Genomic DNA, 22,625 nt, shown 5'->3' with positions numbered 1-22,625 from the left:
GGATCCTAGTGGGAATTTCTGGCCTGATGAAGTCAGCTGGTTTAGGGGAGTTTGCTTACCTTGTAGGGAAATGTTCCACTCTCAGGTTTGCTCCCAGTTGGATGTCACATTTCCCAGCAAAAAGTGAGGATCTGAACGTGCAGCAGGTTTTCAGATTTATATAGAACTGCCTGGATGCGTTTGGAGCTCATTAAAAGATCTGGAGGGTTAAAACATTTGAACAAAACAATAGAAGCTGGAAAACGAGGGCTATGTGGAAAAGAAGAGCTGAAAAGCAAAAATAAAATAAAAAAAAATCTCATTTCTGGTTTTTTGTTCGTTTGTTTGTTTTCAGGGTTGTAAGCTGTTGCTTTTGTCTTTCCTCTCCCCTCCAATGCATTCTGTCTCCACTCTGAAAATAGTATTTTATCTCCCCAGTATTTTCAGTGCTTATTTTTATTTTTCCATGTGTTTTCCGTGGCATCTCCCAGTGCTGATATTTTTCCAAGGTGTGCTACAAGCACACTGGGAGGGAGTGAAACTTCCCTGGGAGCTGCAGCTCTGCTATAATTCATTCCTCAGGACACAACACGGGCAGGGGAAGAAAAAAAAATATATCCTTTGGAAAAACACAAAATGTATTTGGTGCTTCCACTTGTTTGTGGTGTGTCCCAGTGGGACCTGCTGTCACATTCCATGTGCCAGGAATAGGGACAGCCTGCCTGGTGCCCAGTGCCATGGGGGTTCCTCATGTTTCGTGTCACTCACAGTTCATTTGGAACATCCAGGGTGCAGGCTGCTTTTTTTTTCTTTTTTTTTTTTAATTCTTTCAGTGTGTGAAAGCCTGATGTGTGTTTTCTCCTAGGTAAATCAGTAAATTAGCAGGTAATCTGATAATGTTTTCTCCCAGGTAATCAGTGAATTATAGAAATAGATAATATCTTGAACTGAGATGTGCCCAGGTTTAGCCCCTGAGTCAAACCCCTGACAAAACCTCGCTGAGAAATGTGAGTTACAGACAGGATGAGGAAAACCCCAGATCCAAACCAGGCTGGCTCACAGGCACAGGAGCACAACCCCTTTCTGGAAGACCTTATTTGTACAAGAGGTGAGAGTTTAGAGGCACAAAAATCCCCCAGAAGACAAAACAAACAGAGGGAGGAGAGGCAAAGCCCAGCCATGGTCAGCAGTGAACACATCTCTCACTTCACAGAGTTTGTTCCTTTCTGCTTTTCCTTCTGCTGCTCTGGCCTAATCTCTGTTATAAAGAGCAATTTATCTTCCTCCCTCTGTCTTCATCCCAGCAGGGGGACAGGTGAAGGAGCTGCACTGCCAAAGGCAGCAGTGATGCGCACCACGGATCACAGGGCACGACCTGCTCCCAGCCTGGAATTTCTCATTTTTACCAGCACATCCAGAGCTGCAGCCTTATTTTTCAAAGGCACTTTATGGTACACATACAATCATTTAAACAACTTAAACTTAATTCAATTTTATATTGACAAATCCTTTGTATCCATATATCAAAACAAGCTGCCAAAAAAAAAAAAAATCAGCTGAAAAAATTTTATTGCTTCTAGTAGAAGATAATTCTTTGTCCTCCAGAATTCTTGCAGTAAAAAATTTCAGATGCTAGTTTATTGATGGTAAGATTAAAAACTAAAATTTTATGGATTTTCGTAACTTTTTTTAAAGCATTTTTGGGTTTTTTGGGGTTTTCTTAGGTACTAGTTTTTCTTACCAAATGTTGAAATTTACAACTCATCGCTGTAGAGCACAACCTGCTCCAAGCCTGGAATTTCTCATTTTTACCAGCACATCCAGAGCTGCAGCCTTATTTTTCAAAGGCACTTTACAATCATTTAAACAATTTAAACTTAATTCAGTTTTACATTGACAAATCTCTTAAAATTCTTTGTATCCATATATCAAAACAAGCTGCCGAAAAAAAAAAAATCAGCCAAAAAAATGTTATTGCTTCTAGTAGAAGATAATGCTTTGTCCTCCAGAATTCTTGCAGTAAAGATTTCAGATGCTAGTTTATTGATGGTCAGATTAAAAACTAAAATGGTATGGATTATTCATAACTTTTTAAAATAATTTTTGGGTTTTTTGGGGTACTAGTTTTTTTTACCAAACACTGAAAAATTGCAACTTCTTAGACTCATCTGTTGTAGGCTGGATTTTAGATCAGTCTATATGTGTTAAGTTTGATTGAGATGTTGTATTATTGACAGTTTCAGTATTACATGGTCAGACATTATATTCAAAGTTCAATTATTTGCAAAATAATTGCAAAACAGGCACCATCAGTTCTCTCTTGCCCCTTCTTAACATTTTTTTACTGAAGGTAAAGCTAGTTATGAAAGGAATGTTGTTATAAAATCTTCACTAGTGGGAAAAAATAATTCTTGGAGGCTTCTTTAAATTTCAGGTAGCCCAGACTCGTGTGGGTGCCTGGAGTGTGTGAGCTGATCGTGGTGAATCCAAATTAAATTTCCATTTATGCCTCTCAAAACCTAGTGAAGACAAAAGACACGTTAACAGGGGCCAGAAATCTGGCAGGCCAAGTTCCACCCGGGGGATATTTTTTTCAGATGTGGAATACACTCCTGCAAAGCAGGATTTATAGCAGAAATGCTGACAGACAATATTGGTGATACTGCTCTAATTTATTTGTGTGGAATGGTTTTTTCATCTCTTTTCCCTTTTAATGATCTAAGCCTTTTTGCATCTGGCAGTGAGTTTCCTCACTGTTTACCTTGCCTGCCAAGGCAGTATCATCCATCTATGACTATGCTTTTCTTGGTTTCTTGCTCTCTGTCTTTAATATTTGGAGCCAATTTTCCATTTATTCCAGGATTCTTCTACCTCTGATGTTGCCATTAACTTGTAAAGTGGAAGCCTGTCAAAAATGCTTTCAAGATGCAATATTTTTGTTTTTTATTATGAAATATATGTGGTTGTGCTCTGGTATATTTTTGTCATTAACATTGAAAAATCCTACTTCTACTCTTAGTTGGCATTTGCCATAAAGAAAATAATCCCGATTTCTTAGATGCTAAATGAGGGGTTTGTGCTCCTGTAACACCACCAGGCATTTCTGCCTCTTGCAGGGTGCTCAGGACCTCTTTGTGCTCACTTTACCAAGCACAGGAGCACTGGAAAACACGGATAATCCGAGGGAACGTGTTGGGAATTTGAATCCCATCTATATAGATTATAAAGCTGAAGTGGTGGTTACGTAATTTGGTGACATTTACATTTTTGGAACATCACCTCTGCCGTCACACTTTGCAGTAGCAGCAGTAAATCCGTGCTGGGATGGTTTGCAGTGGGAGAAAGGGTGGATCCCTGGTTGTCTGGGATTTTAAGAGCTGGAGGCAGGTTTTGGCTGGACTACAAGACAGCACCAGAAATTCTCCTTATGAGCAGTGGTGAAGAAACATCAGGGATTTTGGGGACATCAAGGGGGCAAGGCAGGTTAACTTTGGGTTGCCCAATCCGTGGGAGTGTCCAAGGCCAGGCTGGACAGGGTTTGGAGCAATCTGGGATGGTGGAAGTTGTCCTTGCCCATGGGGTGGAACTTTAAGGTCCCTTCCAACCCAAACCATTCTGGGATCCTGTGAGGTGTCTTGCCGCTCAAAGAGACATCCCACACACAGCTCCCTGTTGGGATGGAGTTTGGGGTGGGGAAGGTGGAGCCCCCAGCCCGAGCTGGAGACCTGCAGCACTACATCCACCTAAGAAGTGTTGGTAACTCACTGTCAGGGGATGTGCAGGACTTCTCCAACCTTGTCCCTTCCCCAGCAGGGACATCTGGCCAAGCCCAGCTTCTGGTGTGCTCAGAAATTTCTTATTTTTGTTAAAATTTAATGAGCAGCACTAAAGCAAGATAAAAGCACGAACCACAGGTAGCTAAGAGGGTGGGTAACCTGCTTGAACAACCCTCCTTGGTTTTGGGGACCAGAACTGAGATCAAGCGTTTTAAATTGGCCTTTTTTCCTGCTTTTAGTTTGCACGAGTCATGTTTTCTTTTTCCTCCTGTTATTCTCAAGTGTTGGCCACTTCTAGTTGGACCCAACTCTTGTAGTCAAGCCCTTAATTTAACAGCTCATTCTCCCTACTTCATTTAAATAAAGATTATAAAGGAAACTGTAATCCTACTGATTTGCAAATTGAACTGTTTTGTAGATGTTATTTAAACAGTGCCACTACGAGTGTCTTTCATGGGAAACATGGCACAGTGAGAGAGATCAAAGATTCATGAGGAAGCTCTTTTTTTTGAAAGCCGATGCTCCTGGCTTCTTTAACTAATTGAAAAATTTTCTTTACAAGAACAGACCTTCAAGCACTCTGGCTGCTGCCACGAGCCTTATCATTACAGAGTTGTTACTTCCTCCTTTAAGGGACTGAGCTGGAGATTAATGGAAGACTGTGCTGGCACTTTAGGATGAACTTTGTCTATTTTCAGTGCACTATGCAAATCCTAACACACAGGTGATTATCAATGGCCTCAGTTTGAAAGCAAATTAGTGCCTCCCCTTTTTATTTTTTTGAGCTCAGAGGCAGAGCTTCATAATTTAATGGGAAGTCAGAGGATTGAACTGCATTTTCTCCTAACTCGGGATGAATTTGATGATGATAAAAGGGAAGAAGAATAACACTGGCTTGATTTTTGAGGTGAAAGCTGTATGTGCATGGGGGAGTTGATCCTGGTCTGCCAAGGGACCAAGGTAAGAGAGATTCTGGTTCTGGCTTTGGCACAATTTGCCCATTAGAAAGGTGTTAAAAAAAACTCTGATGTCTCAGAGCTGTAACTGTAAGGCTGAAGTGCATTGAATGAAAGGTGGCATCCTTCTCTCTGCCACCGTAGACTTCACCATAAGACAGTAATAAAGTTGAATTTCTTTAGGCATGTGGCTTATTTTTTAATTTTTTTTTTCTGCATTAAAAGTCACACTTGAGCCTCGATGCTCCATGAGAGATGTGTGTAGCTGAGCCAAGTCTATCAGTCCCCAAACGTGTCTAGTGATTTTCTAAAATGAGAAAAGGGGTGGTAAATGATGCCTTTTTTAACAGAAAGCCAGTTTATATGTGGCCTGTGTATTTTAAGGGAAATTTATAAAGCAATGACTTAGGTTATAACCATGGAATCCTTCTGGCTTCAGCTGGCATGACACAGCCCATGAATATTAACAATCTATAGTTCCATAGGTTAAATTTAACTATAGGAACCCATCGGTATTTATGGATCAGATGCTGCCATCTGAAGTCAGAAAGAGTCCACGGCCAGGAGTGAGAGGCAGGTTTGGCACTCTGAGAAATTTGGCTTGGTCAGACAATAGCTCTGGGTTTGGGTGCTGTCACTGCCCTGAAAAATCTGAGCAGCAGCTTAGGAGCTGAAACCTGGCTGCTCCTGATGGGCTGTGAACACCCAGAACCTTTGCACTTCACTTGCTCCAGGATTTACCCTCCAAGGTGTTACATTCTCAGGGCTTACTGAGAAAAAAACAAAAAAAAAAAAAAAAAAAAGAGAGAGAAAGATTCTGTGGTTAAAATGGAAGCCTGCTATTATTATTAATTTAAACTTCAATTGTCTACATCTGACCTGGAATTCTGCAAAGAGCTGCACACAGCACAGCAGTCCCAGGCTGCGTTTTTCTGAATTCAGCTTTGCATCACTGATGCACTTCAAAACCTTTCGAAGTAGAACTGCCCAGGGTCGCTCTGTGCTCCTCTGTGCAAACTGATTCCTGACCCCTTCTCCACCTTTTAGATGGGGATTTAAGCTAAATTGGCCTCCTTAATTACCATCAGGTGAATGGATTTTGAACTTCAGGCAAGAGTGGGCTCCATCATTAAGAATGTTCTAACTCTGCCCCTGCCAGGGGGAGGCAGGTGTGATAAAACCCATGTTTAACCCTCCGTGGTTTGCTTAAATGCACTGTAGAACTTGATTAAACAAGCACAGCATTCACTGGAATTGGAGTGTTGTGCAATAGAAACTTGAGCAGTTTTCTCTGTAGTGGCACTTTTTTTTTTTTTTCCCTGGGAACAAAAGTGTGACATTAATAGCTGTGCTCAACAGAAAACTTGTGAGTGGGCCTCTCTGGCAAGAAAGAGCCACAAAGCTTGCATTACATCGTGTGCCAGTGAGGAAGGTATGTGTAGCAATAAGTTTGTGTTCTGTGAGTGAGGTTTTTTATCTATTTATATCACCTCCTACATGGAGCTACCCGGGCCAAACTCCCCTGCAGAGGCAGCCCTGGGCACCTCGCTATGCTCACGGAGAGGCAGAGCAGCCAGCAAGGGCAGAACATCTCTTTAATTCAAGAAATCCTTATTTTTGTTGAGTTAACAAAGTAACTCAGAAGCCTGGAGTAGTAAATGAAAACAGACGCTTGAGTCAGGCAGAGGAGATGGGATTTTTTTTTTATTTTCTCTCCCCTGTACTGTGACTGTAAGTTTCCAATCCAATTAAAGACTGGAAACTTAAGCGAGGAATCATAATTACAGGGAAGGAGGAAAAACATGACAGGCAAATTCCTGTCCTTCCTGCTTTGGGGAGGTCAGGGCTGAGGGGATGATGGAGCTGGATTTACCTTCTGCTCCAGCTCCTCGCAGCTCTCAGCATCACTGACCCCACCTCTGAGCTGTTCCACCTCTTGATACCAAAGCCCTCAGAGGGGGCTGCAGCCAGGCTGATTTTCCTGCTTGGGAAGAGTTTCAGATGCTCATTAGAAAGGTGTGATCATCCACACCGACAGCGCGGGGCTGGGCTGAGCAGATGTCTCTCCCCAGTTGCCAGAGCAGCAGCCTGCATGACAAGGAGTCCAAGCACACCTTCTTCCTGGATTTATTATCTGAGTAATTAATTAACCATGCAGCACGGATCCTGACTCACTCCTTCCCCCCAGGCTTGTTTCCTTCTGTGTAACTTCGTGTGCTGTGCATGGTGCTGATAAGGGCTGCCACCCTCAATGGGTAGAAATGAAATTGCTGCTGGGAATCCTTTGGTGACCTGGGATATCAAGGGATCTCCTTCCTAGTTGAAGGCCCTGGATGTCTGGCATTGCTGTCCCTGAGGATGGAGGAAGAGGTGGACCATCCTCTGCCTCCCTCCCAGCATGGCATAGCTCTTTTTCCTGGGAGGAAAATATTCCCTTCTGAACAAGAAATGGGGTGAAGGAAGTCAAGTGCATTGGTCTGTGATGTTCCTCCCCCACAGCAATCATAGAACAGGACCATGGAATCATTAAGGTGGGGACAGATCTCCAAGATCATCAAATGCAATCCTTGACCAATGTCTTTTCCAGCCAATTAAAGCAGTTTTTTGTGTGTTCAGTGCTAATCCTTGTCCCTTCCTCCACCTCCAAGTCCCACTGCTCACGGAACTGATTAATCACAGCATTCCCCACTCATTACCTGTTTGTGCCAGGACACAAAACCTTCATAAGATTCTCATTTGCCTCCAAAGCTTTTGCCAGCAGAGGTTTGTTTTGCAGATAAATGGTTGCTATACAGCTCATTCTCACAAATTACAGCTCCTGACTTCCTGCTTGGCTGGGAATGGGTGGAGGATCCCAACCAAACTGATAATGAGATGCCAGTGGGTGGATGTGGAGGCAACATCTGCAGGTCTGATCTCATGTGCTGATCTCGTGTACTGGCAGGGACATGTATGACACTTTGTTATTCCAGAAGTTTCCAGAAGTATCTCAAGGACATAAAATTCCGACAGCTGGAACCTGGTCTGGAGCGTCTGCGTTGTAAAAGTGCAGCTACTCCAGGGCTTTCTGGCATTGACAGGACAGGAAAAAAAAATGCCCTTATATGTTATTTTTAATCAAATTAGCTTAGAATGTAGCATCAGTGTGAGCAATGCATGAAAAAGATTGTACATACAAATATATATTTGTGTATATATATATATATATATATACATATATATATACATGTATATGTATATATAATATATATTTGTGTATATATATATATGTATATATATATATATACATATATACATATATATATACATATATATATATGTATATATGCATATATGGATATATATGCATATATACACAAATATATATTTGTGTATATATGCATATATATCCATATAGGTTCTATATTTCACTCCAGCTGGATGGTTATAGACCATTACCTGAGAGTGAGACAAGCAAGAATTTCCTTCATGTGGATGAAAGACTATTCCACCTGGAACAAAAGTTCTGCCAAAAAGGAAAACACAATCTTGGCCATGTGAGTTAGATGGCCACCATCCATGAGCATGGTTCAAGTGCTCTGCACTATTCCAACACCTGGAAAAGCAGCTTGAGAGTCTTCCTCCAGCATGAAGGGAAGAAAAAACCCTTTCAGTGCCCAGGCAGTGAACAGCCTGGATTTCTGAAACAGAAATCTTGTGTTTCTGTGAGGGGCAGAGTGAAAATGCAATAGCTGTGATGCATCTGTATTTTAGGAAAGCTTTCTGGGCCCCATCGCTCAATATTTACTTCAAAAATCACTCTGGTTGAAAGCTGGGAGATATAATGGGCACACAAAAGTAGCAGTGCAGGGGGTATGTGACCAGGAATGGTGACAGCAAAGTTACTCAGGGATCTCAGGTGGGTCTGATGTTTTAATTATCTGGGTATTGCTGCACTGATGTTTCCAAAAAACCCCAAAACTGAGAAAAGAATTAGGGAAATAAAGGAGACTATCTAAAGAAACATCTTTTGCTTCTGACATCCTTTAAAACCTTCACTACCTTCAGCTTCTTCAGCTTCCCTAGGCAGCCCCTTGCACTCTGTAATTTGGGAAACACTGATGTCATTGGAAGCATTAACAGCAGCAGTCATCGTGCTGCAGTTCACACAAGCTGTTATGCTTTTTGTACAGGCAGAGCCTTTAACCAGGAATTTCCACCTTTTTATTTCCTTCTTTTTTTATAATTTTTTTTTTCATTATTATTAGTTTTCCATATTGTGGAGGGATGGCTTCACAGAGGCTGTCAGAAGTGGAGCCTTGCCAAGGTTCCCTTCACCCCCTGCCACCTTGGAGATCCAGGATAACAAGTGATGGGTGGGAAGGAGAAGGGAAAAGGGCTTCCAAGGGGAAACGCTGGGAGTGTTGCTGCCTCTCACCAGGGAAAAAGGATTTTCCATGCTGGGAAGTGGCTGCTCACAGCACATATTGGATGTTCCTGAATTTCCAAGACTGGAATCAGAAATCTGCCTTGACCCGAGCCCCTGGTATCTTCCAGCAGGAGGGGGAAGGAGTTATTAATAGGAAAATACTGAACTCCCTGCAAATATTTTACTCCTCTGAGGTGCCAGTGACAGATCCTATGTGGGATTTTGTGCATGAGGTGGTGGTCTGGTGATGGGAAAAAAAGAGAGAGAGATTTAAATATAGGTCACACTGTGAAAAAGGTTTAAAAAGATGGAACTGAATCAGCTTTCCAAAGCCTTTCTTAATTCACTGGGTTGGTTTTTGATGATAAATGGTCTCAGCCCAGGAAGGGGCACCTAAATGGGTGACTATTTTGGGATGTCCCACCTTGCACAGGGATTCAGGACCAGGCAGAGGGGAGGAATGGGATCTGCTGCATCCAAGGGTTAAACCAGAAAGAACCTGACCCCATCAGTCTTAAACTGCTGCAATGATGATTGATTGTCCTCAATACTCCAAGAGCCCAAAATTCTTTCTTCTTAATTTACTATAAATTTAGCTCATACAAACAGCCCAATGCCAACACAGAGAGATTTTGGGATGGGACAAGCCATTTAGGTTTTTTTTAAGAACTTTCTCATGCTGACATTCTCTTCCCATCAGCTGAATCACAAAAGCCTTTTCTGCAGCACCCTCATTTACCTCTATTCCTCACTCCTTCCTTATTTTGTTCAAATGTCAACAAAATTATAACCATTATAGTCATAATAAGCTGTGATCCTATGCACCAAATCAAAGAATAAAGTCTGACTCTGTACACAAAGTAAAGGTCTAAGACCACATCGTGCTTTAGTTGCACAATCTACGTTCTCAAAAGATGCTTTAATTTTCTTTTTAGGTTTTCATTGCGTGGCTTTTTGATTTTTTTCCTTTTTTTTTTTCTTTTATTTAATTAATGTGGAAGTGACTCTTTTGTTTGAATAGTATTTGGCTTTTAGAACAAAAAAACATAGATGCACTACCCTGCTGTGACAGAAAAGTGTTGAATTGGTATTTAAACGAGGACAATTTCTGCAGATCTTTTTGACTATTAGATGAGATGCAGTTTAATTTTCATTGCTCTAAATTAGTCCAGGAGGAGGAGGAGGAGACCCTCCTTTAAAGGCAATAATAATGAAAATCTGGGGTTGATTCTGGGCTGGCATTAACACAGACTAATTCTGTCACAAAGAGCTACCTTGGCTGAGGAGCTGCCCCTGAAAGAATTTGGTTTGCTTCTCTAAGCTGTAATAGAAAAAGCAGAAAACCCCCTAAGCCAGGAATGAGTCCAAAGAAATTACATAAATCATTAAGGGTGGAATGAATTGTTTCCTGTGACCTGCAGACAGACAGGACTGTGGTGCTGGGGCTCTGCCACTGTGGTGACATCCCCACCGTGGTGACATCCCCACCGTGGTGACATCCCCAGGTAGCTGCTGTCAACACAGGGGAAGTGTAGGAAAGCTGAGGTAAATGAAGAAAAGGAAATAAATAAGGGAAGGGATATGGATCTGTGGTATTTATCTTGCTTTGAAGCAAAAACGTATTTGATTATGTTTTAATTAAACTGTTGATGTCGAGTTTTTTCCATCTGGGCTGGACACATGGTGGTCAGTACTGCTTGCAAGGGCTGGTCCTTCCTGTCCCAGCTGGGACTGAGGCTCCAACCCTGTTCCAAGGTGACTTTACATCTGCTGAAAGGCCCCAGGAAGGATCAGGACAGGGAAATGTCCCACATCTGCAGCTGTACCATTGTGATGTGCATTTAGAGGTTCCTGCTGCCTCGTGAATTTGCACATTTTATCACAATGCACCAGCTTTCCTATTCCAGGTAGTGGATAATAACTAACTCCTACATCAAATAGCACAGGGAACTATTGAGTAGAAGCAGCAGAAAAGTATCAGTTAAATCACAGGATCAAAGTTTTTAGATGTCAACAAACAAGCAGAAAGTCTACATTATGTAGTGGTCAGAAAAAAATTGCTGTAAGGAATGTATCAGTTCCTCTTGAGCTGTCCATCTACATCAGATCAATAGCCCTTCCAAGCATGGGACATTCAGGCTTTCAGCTTGAGAAATTGAAGTTCTCAAAATAAGTCAGGGTTGTAACACAAGTCCATCATTGTGTGTCACAGAAATGAAATGAGTTGTCTCCTGTTCGATTGATGACTGACAGAAAGCTGGGAGGAAGAAAAGGGAAAATAAACGAGACGTGGGTTCTCTTTTTTTTTTTTTTTTTTTTTTGAAAAGTTGTTGTGAACACTTCTGTCAAAAAAGTTTCCACCGAGGGATCTGCTTTCATTTCCATGGACATGCCCAGCTCCCATTACTGATAGCAGGAGCTGGATGGTGAGGGCTGGGAGGGGGAATGTGCTGGGCACTGTGGGGCTGCTGCTATTCAGAGGAAGCACATGATTCAAGGAAAAAAATGAAAAAATGTAGATCGAGACTTTCTTACAAGAAAAAAGTAAAATATAGCCAGGGAGTATATAACTGGTAGCTCCTGATACTTTTAATTTAGCACTTTGTAATGACAAATGAGTAAACAGGCAGATATTTGGCCTGCTGAAATACATGAACCTGAGCCTAGCAGGAAGGAGCCCACATCTGAATCCAGTTGCATGTTCAAACCATTAGTCTGGGATCTAAGCAGCAAGTCTGGGAAGTGATTGCACTTTTACAGCCCCAATAGGAACCAGGTACTAAATTTGGCTGGAGATGTAAGTTCAGGCTTCAATCTGTCTTAGAACAGGGAGGGTGAAGCCGACAGATCCAGGGCAGGTCCTGCAGATGTTCCACTGACATTCCAAACATCCATGCTGAAATGGATACAGCTTCTCCTGTCAGCTCTGCTCTGGGAAATAATGCACGTGAAGAATGATCTGCAAATTTTTTCGTTTTATCGGTGAAAAGGCCCCCCCAGTGCTCACAAACGGGCTCACAAAATCAATGCCTGATGCAGTTACTAGCTGAGCAGCTTGTTGATGTTAAAGGAAATAACTTTGTTATCCAAAGTACAAGTGCTCCTCTATTATCCAGGCTTTCAAAGTGATTGAGCCTGAAATGCATTCTAGCAGTGTATACAAGATACCCCTGCTACCTTGGAGACCAGGCAGTTTCAATACATTAAATATAGAAACTACAGTTTCCATTGCCTAGAGCAATAAAAATGGAGACTGAAGCAATGGTTGTTCTTAGTACCTGCTGGGAAACGCTGAAACTGTGGTTCTAATCTTCCCAAAAAGTGGTGGAGCCTTGTTTTCACTGTTTTTCGTGGTACTAGTGGGTTTGAGTGGTTATAAAGTAGTAAAAGCAACCTGCTAATGGAGCTGGAGGCTGGAAGGGAAGGGCTGTGCTGCTTAGATCTGTCATTGTGGATCCTTCAGGGATGTTGTTGGGATTCTCTGAGCTTCACTTTTCTGTTCTGTAGGGTAGGCAGGAGCAGTCACACCTTGAGCTGCAGCAGGACCCATCTGGGAAACGCTTTGGTGTCTCTGAATCAAAGCAGGTTGAACCACGTGGCACAAAAATCTCCCATCAGGAGATGAGGAGGCAGTACCTATCACCCATAGGGATGATAAAACAGGATATAGATTTTCTTGCTTGGAGGAAAAGTGTTTGGATAATGGGAAGTGCACCTGGAAATTATAACGTTCCAAACACATAAAGAAAAATCCAGGTAATATAAAGGAAATATAAAAAATAATCTCAAAGTCAATAAAATCAATCTGGGCAGAGATTTGATGGATCACGTACTCCGAAACATGACTGCATAAAAGTGAAGTAATAACTTTACACATCTCTTCAAGAATTGCATTGTATCTGACACTGTTTTCAGACAGGGTGAAGCACACATAGTTTACTGCATTCACTTAATTAAATAAAATTAAAATAAATTGAAATGGAGTCAGGTGGAAAGCTGTTCCATTTCTTAGTCTGTCTTGTAAAAAAGAAGAATTTGAACCAAGTAAATAGGAATTATTCTGAAGACATTTTCATGAACTAAAACCCTGTTTCACATTAAATAAGTTGTCACCACATATTTCAAATGTTAATATTTTTATCATTCTTTTTACAATTGTATTTGAATGGCATTTCAGGTTTAAAGTATTTCAAATGAAGAAATCAAGAGGGTTGATTATGAAAGTAGTCAGACATTATGCTTCTGTTTTTTCAAATGTTCCTCTTGCTACTCCTCCTCCTGTTGCAGAAAAAATCTGATGAACTCTGGATTGTAAAAACATTTTTACTGATTTCTGTGGGTTTACTGGGATAATCTGAAAGAAAATTACCTAAAGTGGGCTATAGAGTCCTGTCAGGAAGAGTAGAAAGTCCTTCACCTTGGGAAAAATGACTTTTCTAGATACTTTAAATCCATTCTATTTATGATGCTACTTTAACTTTCAAAACACATTCCACATTCCTGCAGAATTATTTTATCAGAAGAATGTATTTTTACAACACATTTTAAAAAATGACTTTTTAAGCGAGCACAACACATTGCAGATGAATTGTCAACTGTCATTGGAAAGACGTTTCTTCTTCGTTTGCTTGGTTTTTCCCCATGTGAAGTCATACAAGAAATAATGCCTTCTGGGGCATTCCACAGAAAAAAAGATAAACAATTGGAAGGGCCTTCAATCTTGTAATTCCCTGGTGTAGCAGAGTGAGAGTCATGCACTGTCAGGGAAAGCTCAATGCTCCGGGGACAATTAACTCCTTCCACCAGGGTCCTGCCTAAACCACACCTGGGCAAGCCTCACGTGGGTGTAGCTAACAATGAAATAAACCAAGTTTTTGTGCTGGGAACCTCGAGCTTTTTGCAGCTCTGAAGAGGGATGCTCGAGGTCTGATTATGCCCCAGCTGGTACCTTGCAGAGAGATTTCTGCGCGCTGTGCTGGAGCGCGCAGCGGAGAGCCAGAGCTTTATGTCGAGAGAGAAAGATGTATTCATGGTTTTCTCATGCTTGCCATGATCAGCTGCTTGTTTCTGAGCAGTTCAGCTACAGATTTTCTGCGTTCAACTTCAGACACCGCAGAAGAACAGCTGGGAAATCAGTGAAGCAGCAGAGCAGAGTGGTTACAATAGAAACAAAAAACAGCCCAAAAAAAAAAACCTTATTGAAAGAAAACTGTCCCAGGCAGCCCCATGGTGCCCTTTCACACTGAGACACTGTCCCGGGGAACCCCCTGGGAAATGGCAAGACGTATCTTTCCCTGATAACAATGTAAAAAAGCACAAAAAGTACAGAGGGCATCTCGCTGTGCCGCGCTGCTTTAGGAGAGCGCTGTGGTGAGACCGCGCTTCGCCGCTGCGTTATAAACGCTGGGCTCGTTCCTGGATGCAAAGAAATAAATAAATAAGAGCCTAGCAGAAAAAAAAAAAGTAAAAAAAAGGCTAGTGTCTCATCCAGGACTTGTTTGTTAAGTCCTGATGAGATGCTGTGTGTAGTCATGCTGCCCTGAGGAGTTTCTAATACCAGAGGCTGAGCCTACAACATTTCCTAAGTACCGCTGTGAACAGCCTTGTGGGACTGCAGTAATTGAGGTAACTGTGTTACTTCTGGACTAGATCATGCAACTCTTACATCAGGCATTAAGCACTTAGGAGAGCAGCCCCATTCACTTTACTGATGGCTTTTAGATGGGAAAATGTATTGCAATCACAAAGTTCCCTACCCTTCAAAACTCAGCGTACTCAGAACGAAATGGAGAAATCTAAAGGAGGTTTTCATAGAAAACAACCAACAAATGGACTATATATAAAGCTAAGCTCTCCTCTTCTGGTGATTTTTCTCTTACTTGCAGACAATCAAGCCTAGTTTTGCCACTGATTGTCAAAAGACAGTGTGTGAGTAGGTTTAAGCTGCAATAAATAGGTATGAGTTCCAGCTGAATCCAGCCTTCTATAACATTACCCTCCATTGTGGACTTGCCTCCAAAACAGCTCCTGTTTGACAAAAAAATACAAAAAACAAGCATTGATGCCTGGACCCCTGATGTTGCCCAGGACTGCTCCATCCTGAGCAGGGATCTATTTCCCATATTAAAAGTCAGCTTGTTGGCAGAGGAGTGCTGAGCGTGCAAATCCATTAGCCTTGCCTGTGTGCTGCTGAAATCCCAGCCCCTGTAAGGTCCTGGGCATCCTCCTTGGAAAAAAAATCATCCACAGCGCTGGTGCCACCACTCTCATAGCCTTGCACATCCTTGTAGTACATGATTGATCTCATTTATACGATTTAGGGACTGAAAAGGTGTTCTGGGAGGAACTCACCTGTAAATGCGGCTTGTTTTTGTTTAGTCAGACTCTGATTTATTCCAGATGTGGATCAGGGTAGTGGCTGGGGAAAGGTGTGTTCACTGTGCAGGGAGAAGGTCTCTGCTTGCAAGGACAGCCAGCAGAAGGGCATTGAGCTCTTCAGCTTTGAGAAGAGCCCTGAGTTCAAGTTGTCTCCTTTGTGCCTTCAGTGTTCCCTTGGCCTAGAATAATCTCTGGAAGAATTCAAAAATATTTACAAACATTTCCAAAGAATTTTTACTAATATGTTAATGACACTCCTAATTTGAGCTTAATAATTTATATCTCTTTAACTATTTTTCTTTGGGTGTTTTTCTGGACCCTTGTGTATACGTTCACATTGATCTTGTGGAATAACCTGATTTTAAGTTATTTGTTTCAAACGTTAGATGATGGCACCTTTATTGATGGTTACAATTCTCTGTTCCTTGAGAGAATAGTTCAATTTTCTATTCCTTGAGGAATAGTTTACTGATTAGAAGCAGTTATGCACAGAATGGTTACATTTTTTCAGGAGAAAAAAGATCACTTCTAGGGTCAGTGGAGAGAGAGGAAAGCTCTCACGGTGTCATTTATTCCATTACCTTTTCCAAGAATTTAGTACCTTCTTTAAGAAATCTAAAAGTTGTTCTTGACAAACTGCTACAGTTTCATATCCAAGGTTCTGGTTTTTTGTTTTGTTTTGTTGGGTTTTTTATGTTTGTTTGGTTTTTTTTCTGGAGTTAACAGTATTGAGGACAGATTTGTTGAGCTGGATGTTCTTTCACCCTTCTTGACTGTACCACCCTCATCCTTGGAGGATCAGGTGAGACCCCAGAGCTGACCTGGCTGGGCAGAGGGTCACACCAGGGACTTCCTGAGGCTCCTTCCCACTGAACTTCCCAATGATTTCATGATTTTTCCACTTGCCTGAGTGAGAGCTGTTGCTCAGATGAGCAGCTAAATCTTAGGGCTTTGTTTACAGAGCACAAGTCAGCATCCCCAGGGATGTGCCAGGTTCTGAACCCTTAAATCTTGCAGAGCACTGTAGAGGATTCCTGTGAGAATCTGGGACAGACTCTCTCTGGCTGCTGTTTTTAAGGGTTCTTTGTATGTATGTCAGCATAAAATATTTAATTCTTTTGTAGCAACCTCTTTTTCTGGGAGACCTATCATCCTCCAGCAGATCAATTTGTCTAAAGGAATGTAATCTATATTTACTTTGCAGTAGGTGCTGTAGCTCTCAACTCTGCTTTTAGCTGATTCAGCTCCAAATCCAGCTCGCTTTGACCTCAGAAATATTCCCTGCTAACTGTCCTCCTGTTCACTCCAATTTGTACTGCCTAAATGCCTACTGCTGAGTGTCCCTCTGGCCATTCTGAAAGGTGTTTCATCACACTACAATAAACGTGAAATACTGATGCACTCAAAACAGCAAAAAAGGAGGGGGGAAAAAAGCAGCTGGATATCGACATGGGACTGGACAGGGGCATTTATTACACTTTACTTTTATCCCATTGTCTACCTTTGGCAAAGGAGGGCTCTGAGGCTCCCTGGTGGGCCAGGCGGGTCGATACGACACAGGAGTTAAATTAGACCTCAAGTCAAGCACATATCTACCTTGGCTGGGATACCTCCAACCTTAAGTCCCTGGAAAATTTACATTTTTCCACTAAGTTAACCAATAACAGAGTGAAATGAGTGAGAAAAAAGCAGCTGTCTAGCCTGCATCTTGCTTCATTATCAAATGGATGTTGTCCAAACAGCAGCTTAGGTGCCTTGTGAGGGAGGCAAACAGGCTGATGTACGAGCTGTGGCCAGGATTCACCAGGCTAAATAGGTAAAACCAATTTTTTTTAAAAGTTAGTGAGTAACTTTTAACATAATAACATTTTTGAATTTTTTCTCCCATGCCTCTTGTTATTTGGAAGGTGTTTTTCCCCCATCCTTTTCTTTTTCTTCCAGTATCTAAAGTGGCTTTTTTGTTTGAGTGCACACACAGAGCTCTTACTGATATTAGTATTATATTAATTTGTCAGTGTAGAACACACTTGTTCAATTCAGAACCCTGATTCAGAGGCCTGGAGATCCCAGGTTGTCTTGGTGAGTTTTCACTCTTCCCCAAACACTTAAAACTCCAACATATGGAAAAAAGGTTGGTGTAACTCTGTGGGATTGGAAAAAGAACTTTAAAGTCACATCTTTGGTTGGATGAGAGATTAAGGTGATTCAGAACCTTCGTGGCTGGAGAAAGAGGCATGGGTGACCACGTCCTGTATTCAAATGACCACCTCATGGATGGATAAACCCCTCAGAAAATGTTCAAAAAATTATTTTGTTCTATACAACAGCCTCCAGTAAGCATTTTATAGAATCACAGAATGATTTGGGTTGGAAGAAACCTTAAAGATTATCTCATTCTAACTCCCCTGCCATTGGCAGGGATCCTAAAATTACTGTCTGGTATAAAACATCAAAAAAAATTATAATCACGTGCCAATAGAGTAGTAAATTTATTTGATTTGGACAAACAAACAAGCAACAACAACAAAAAATCCAAACCCTCAACTAACCTCTAAATCCAAACCCCATCCTAATCTCTCCACCAAATAAAAGAGAGTCTTTCAGTGAGGGGTAGACTTTTTTGTATTATTTTGTAAGGTGAGGAGGTATTTTATTCATCAGGAATGAAGGCACAGTGCAGGTACTTAATCTGTAAAAATTCTCTTGCTTTATTATTTTAATAATCTGAAACATATTTCTCATCTGACAACTTTCTGCTTCAACGTCTGTATCTCTTGAAAAGCTTTGCTTGGTTTATTTCCAAAAGAGCTCTTGCCTACCTATTTGCTGGTGGAGAAAATTATTTCAAAACATGAAGCAGGTAAACCTTAACCTGCCAGATGTCTTCTTCATGTAAGCAATTTAAATTCAATTTGTGGTAGAAAATACAGAGAACTTCTGGATCAATAGGCTGCATTCATTCAGCGGAGCTGACACGCAACACCTGATCCACCGCCAGCCTGGCTGGGCTCTTTTTGCTCCTACCTGAGGGACTTTCCCTGGCTTTTATCGCTAGGTGGAATCTCTGAGGATTACAGGTACTTAACGCTAATTAGGGCTGCTCAGTTCCCCTCCCTTCCAGCGGCCTCTGTTTCTGCAGCAGCCACTTTAGTTTTGTATTTCAGGGGGATAATTGTGGTGGCACACGCCAGCGAGGTAAATGATAGCCCTGCACAAACACACCCCCAGCATCTCGCTGGAGAAGAGGGTGATGAGATAACAGCTGCGACAAAAGATGCTGCGCCCTCACCTTGCTCACTTTTGTCAGATATCTGCCTTCAGAGCTGTAATTATGTGATTAGGAAGGAGAGGCTGTAAACAAACAGGACTTTACCCCTCCCCAGGCTTGGGAAGTGAGGCATGGCAATCCCAAAGCTCCTGCAGGAATACCTGCACCTCGCTGGCTCTGGGAGATGTGTGATGTGCATGCACATCAATCCTGCTCTGAGTGCTCACAGCACACGAGTTATTAGCACAAAAATCATTTTCCATTCACATACGTTTAACCGGGGTTCAGAATGAAATTTAATCATTGCTCAGATTTGTAATAATTATTATTATATGTAGGGTTAAGTGCTGGGAAAATGGAGCTTTTATTTGCCATTTAACAATTCCCCCTTCTATCTGTGAGCTCTGATTCTACCATTATTGTGTTTCCTACAAATATCCCAGATACTTATAAATATTCTATTGCAATGAATTTTATATGACCCTTCAGTTCTAACAGCGGAAGCTGCATTTTGAACTTAACCTAAAATCCAGTGCAGTAAAGCCAATTTTTAAATGTAACCTTTCCACCAAGTGGTAAAGACAGTCATAAAGTCGCTTGTTATTGCTCAAGTCCCTCTTGACATATAATTAATCCATCTCAACCCCCATCCAAAAATCCAGAGACAGCAAATTTGCCCTTCCTGCATTTACAATTCATAGAAGCAGAGCGTTATCCAGCACTCCCTGACTGGGTGCACACATTGCAGGAAAGGGAGCACAGATGAACATTTAGGAGCCACTCATCTCTCACTGTGTGTCAGCATGAGGGGAAAAATAACAATGACTGGGACAGAACCTCAGAATCCCTCTGAATGAGTCAAAAATGTGTGGCTGTGGCACTTGAGGACACGGTTTAGTGGTGAACGTGGTGGTGGTGATGGGTTGATGGTTGGACTCAGGGGTCTTGGAGGTCTTTTCCAACTTTAATGATTCAGATATGGGTGGGAGAGTCCCCATTCTTTGCATCATTATGAGAACTCCTGATTGCCAGACTTCACACACATCGTGGAGAAGTTGGGAGAATGGACCTCTGGAGATTGTCTAGCTCAGTCTCACACTTTGCCTTTCTGAGCGTGGAAAAACCTCCCAGTGTGAATCTCTGAACTTCAGGAAATAAACCAAAAAGGCCTTTTTGAGGCATGGTGATATTAAGTGTTATTTTCCACTAAACAATGCCATTGTCCTGAGGAAATGTGAAGCAGTAGAAAGAAGGTGTCAAAATGAGCTAAAATGAAATTATAAGATGCATTCCTTAACCTGGGCTTTGACCTTTGTGTGCAGTCAGAAGAAAACACAAAATCTCTCCAAAACCAGAACCCGTGGAGCTCATTGCAGCCCTGAGAGCAGCCTTACAAATTGATGCTGTGTCTTCCAGCATCAGCCAAAAAATGTTGAGGGCCACATTTATCTCCTGCTTTTTATAACGAGCCCAAACCAAAACTGTGAATTTCCCAGAGGGTGAGCAAGAGGGTAAGGATTAGAAATAGTCTATTTAAAAATAAAGCATAAAACTTCAAACAACTCTTCACCATTATATTTCCAGACTCTGAAAGTATTTTATTGTGGTGTTGCCATCATTGCCATCAAATAGTAATTACCTGTCCCTCAGCTTATCTTTAGAAACCAGTAATCATTGTAGGAACTAGATATCAATATCATATGAAAATATGCTTGAGTAGACTCTAAATTGGGAATATCGAGAATAATTTAGTCCTCTCATGTGTTTTCTTTCACAAAAAACCTTTACTATATGGTACTATCCAAATCTATTATTGACTATAAAATTATTCAGTGTGTCACTGTTGCATCCACAAAATTATAATCTTCTGTGTCATATCCTTGTGATTGATCATATTGTTTTATTGACCAACAATGCTGAAGTATAGTAAAAATTAAGATTGAAAAACTGCTATACATTTAATGCCCAAATCAAGACAACTTTCAGCGTAGCTGGGGTTTTTTTACAAATCTCATAATGATCAAGGTAAGGGATACTGCAACACGTGAGGCAGAAGCTCTACATGTAGAAACTGTGTTAATTACACAGACCTGAAAGCCCTGTGGAAATTAACATGCAATTGTGTAATGATTTGCCATATCATAACACGTATGCTCTGATCCAGCAAATCACTTAAGAAAGTGCTTAAGTTCAGCCTGTCATTTCAAATCAAGCTTCAAGATCAACCTTGATGCTGTAATGACATAAGTGAATTAGCCTGGAGCCTTAATGTAGTCTCCTTTGTATGATTTCCTTTTTTATTACAAAATAAACAGGGGGTAAGAATGATTTCAGAGGTGATTTCATGTGGTGCTGCTCTGATCTCGCCACAGGTTTTGATAGAACTGGAAATTTTAGAGCTGTAGAGGAGCTGAGTTCACAAATGGTAGGACAAGTTGAAAGGGCTTTAAACAGAGAGCAGGTATGGAATAGATATTAGGATGATATTCTTCCCTGTGAGGGTGGTGACTTGAAAATATTTGCATGAATTTTTAGTGGAATGGTAAATCTTGGCTTGGTATTGAGAATGTTATCCCTGCAGCATCCAATATCTTGAGTCAAAATCTGGGCAAAATGGAGCTTTTAATAAGTAATTAAAGTTTTTTAGTGTTAATAAATATTTTAGGAGAAGGGATTGTTGACCAATCAAAATTAATATAAAGAAACAATCTTTGAGGATGTGGTTGGTCCTTCAGCAATTTTCAACTTCTGTCTCTGTTGTGCACCTGACACAGCAACAGCCCTACCATTGCTCTAATGTTTTAACATGAAAAATGACACTTTAAACTATAAATATAAACATACTATTTTCCTTGCCGTCAATCTGAAAAATGGCTAAATTGTTTATGCTGATTTTTTTTTTAAAAAAAATTACCCCTGACATAAGCACTCAGGATTCAGCCAGAGCAATTGCAGGCCTCTGGAATCGTAAGTGACAGAACCCAGAGTTTTATACTGGATCAGGAATCCCTATGTACACACACAGGGAGAGAGAAAAAAAAAAAAGGAAAACGGGTGGCAGAGGGAACATATGTTGGAGACAATCCTGCCTCCCGTAAAACTGCTGTTGAGTCAAGTAACCTGTTTAAAAACAATGTATTCCTCTAACTACAGCCACCTGGCTTGTAATTATAGTCCTCATTAGGAGCTGCTACAGGTCTTGAGTGATTAGTTATTGTTTATAAACTGTTCGACTGGAGACCACCTGTTTTTGTACAGTGCCGCACCTCCGTCTTGCCTGGCTGCCTGGTGCCTGTTAATAGAAAAGCACCTGTTTCCTGCCAGGGCAGACCCAGAGATAAACCTGAAGCAGCTGGGGGAAAGGTCCTTGTGAAGGACACCCAGATCTATTTGTTGCTATTAAGCTGTCGCCAGCCGCGGTTGGGGCCTCTGATGGAGTTGCGCTGCCTCGTGTCCGCGTAGACTCCCCGTTCTCCTGGAGAACATTTATAATTAGCCCTCCAGAGAGTGGGAAACCCACAGAAATAAAACATGAGGTTTGAATGCTGGCACTGGTTGTTAAAAGAGTTAAATGCTCCTGTATGCAAAGCAGCTGAGGTGAAAGGGAAGGTGAGAGGCTCCGTGTGCAGATGCAGGAGGTGAGGCATGAACGCCGCCGTGCTCCTTAAATAAACACAAGGATCACTGCGGCCCCACTGGCAAAGACAAAGAGGAGGCACTGATTTTCTCAAGGCGATTCAGTCATGTAGACAGCAAACTCATGCTGCAGTTAAAATATTTAGAGCCAAATTCTGCTCTGAGTCATGCTGGATTCAGCTGATTTATTCCCAAATCTAAACAGTGTAACCAAGACCAGAATT

At 41.5% G+C, this 22,625-nt stretch overlaps 1 long non-coding RNA gene across 3 annotated transcripts in view; it reads left to right on the top strand.

Moving 5' to 3' along the window:
* Window positions 1-22,625, top strand: part of LOC121470278 (uncharacterized) — a 96,849-nt gene that overhangs the window by 22,867 nt on the left and 51,357 nt on the right. Inside the window, exon 1 of one of the 3 annotated variants that reach the window (XR_012056862.1) lies at window positions 727-4,715. The exons of the other annotated variants lie outside the window; for them this stretch is intronic. This is a non-coding gene — a long non-coding RNA (uncharacterized lncRNA). Of the gene's footprint in view, window positions 1-726; window positions 4,716-22,625 lie in introns of those variants that run through there. 3 annotated transcript variants of the gene reach the window in all.

Source organism: Taeniopygia guttata, chromosome 7 (genome assembly GCF_048771995.1).
Source record: "Taeniopygia guttata chromosome 7, bTaeGut7.mat, whole genome shotgun sequence".
In the NCBI taxonomy this organism is placed as follows: Eukaryota; Metazoa; Chordata; class Aves; order Passeriformes; family Estrildidae; genus Taeniopygia; species Taeniopygia guttata.
Note: the sequence above shows the minus strand (reverse complement) of the source record. Positions and strands in the feature narration are given on the sequence as shown.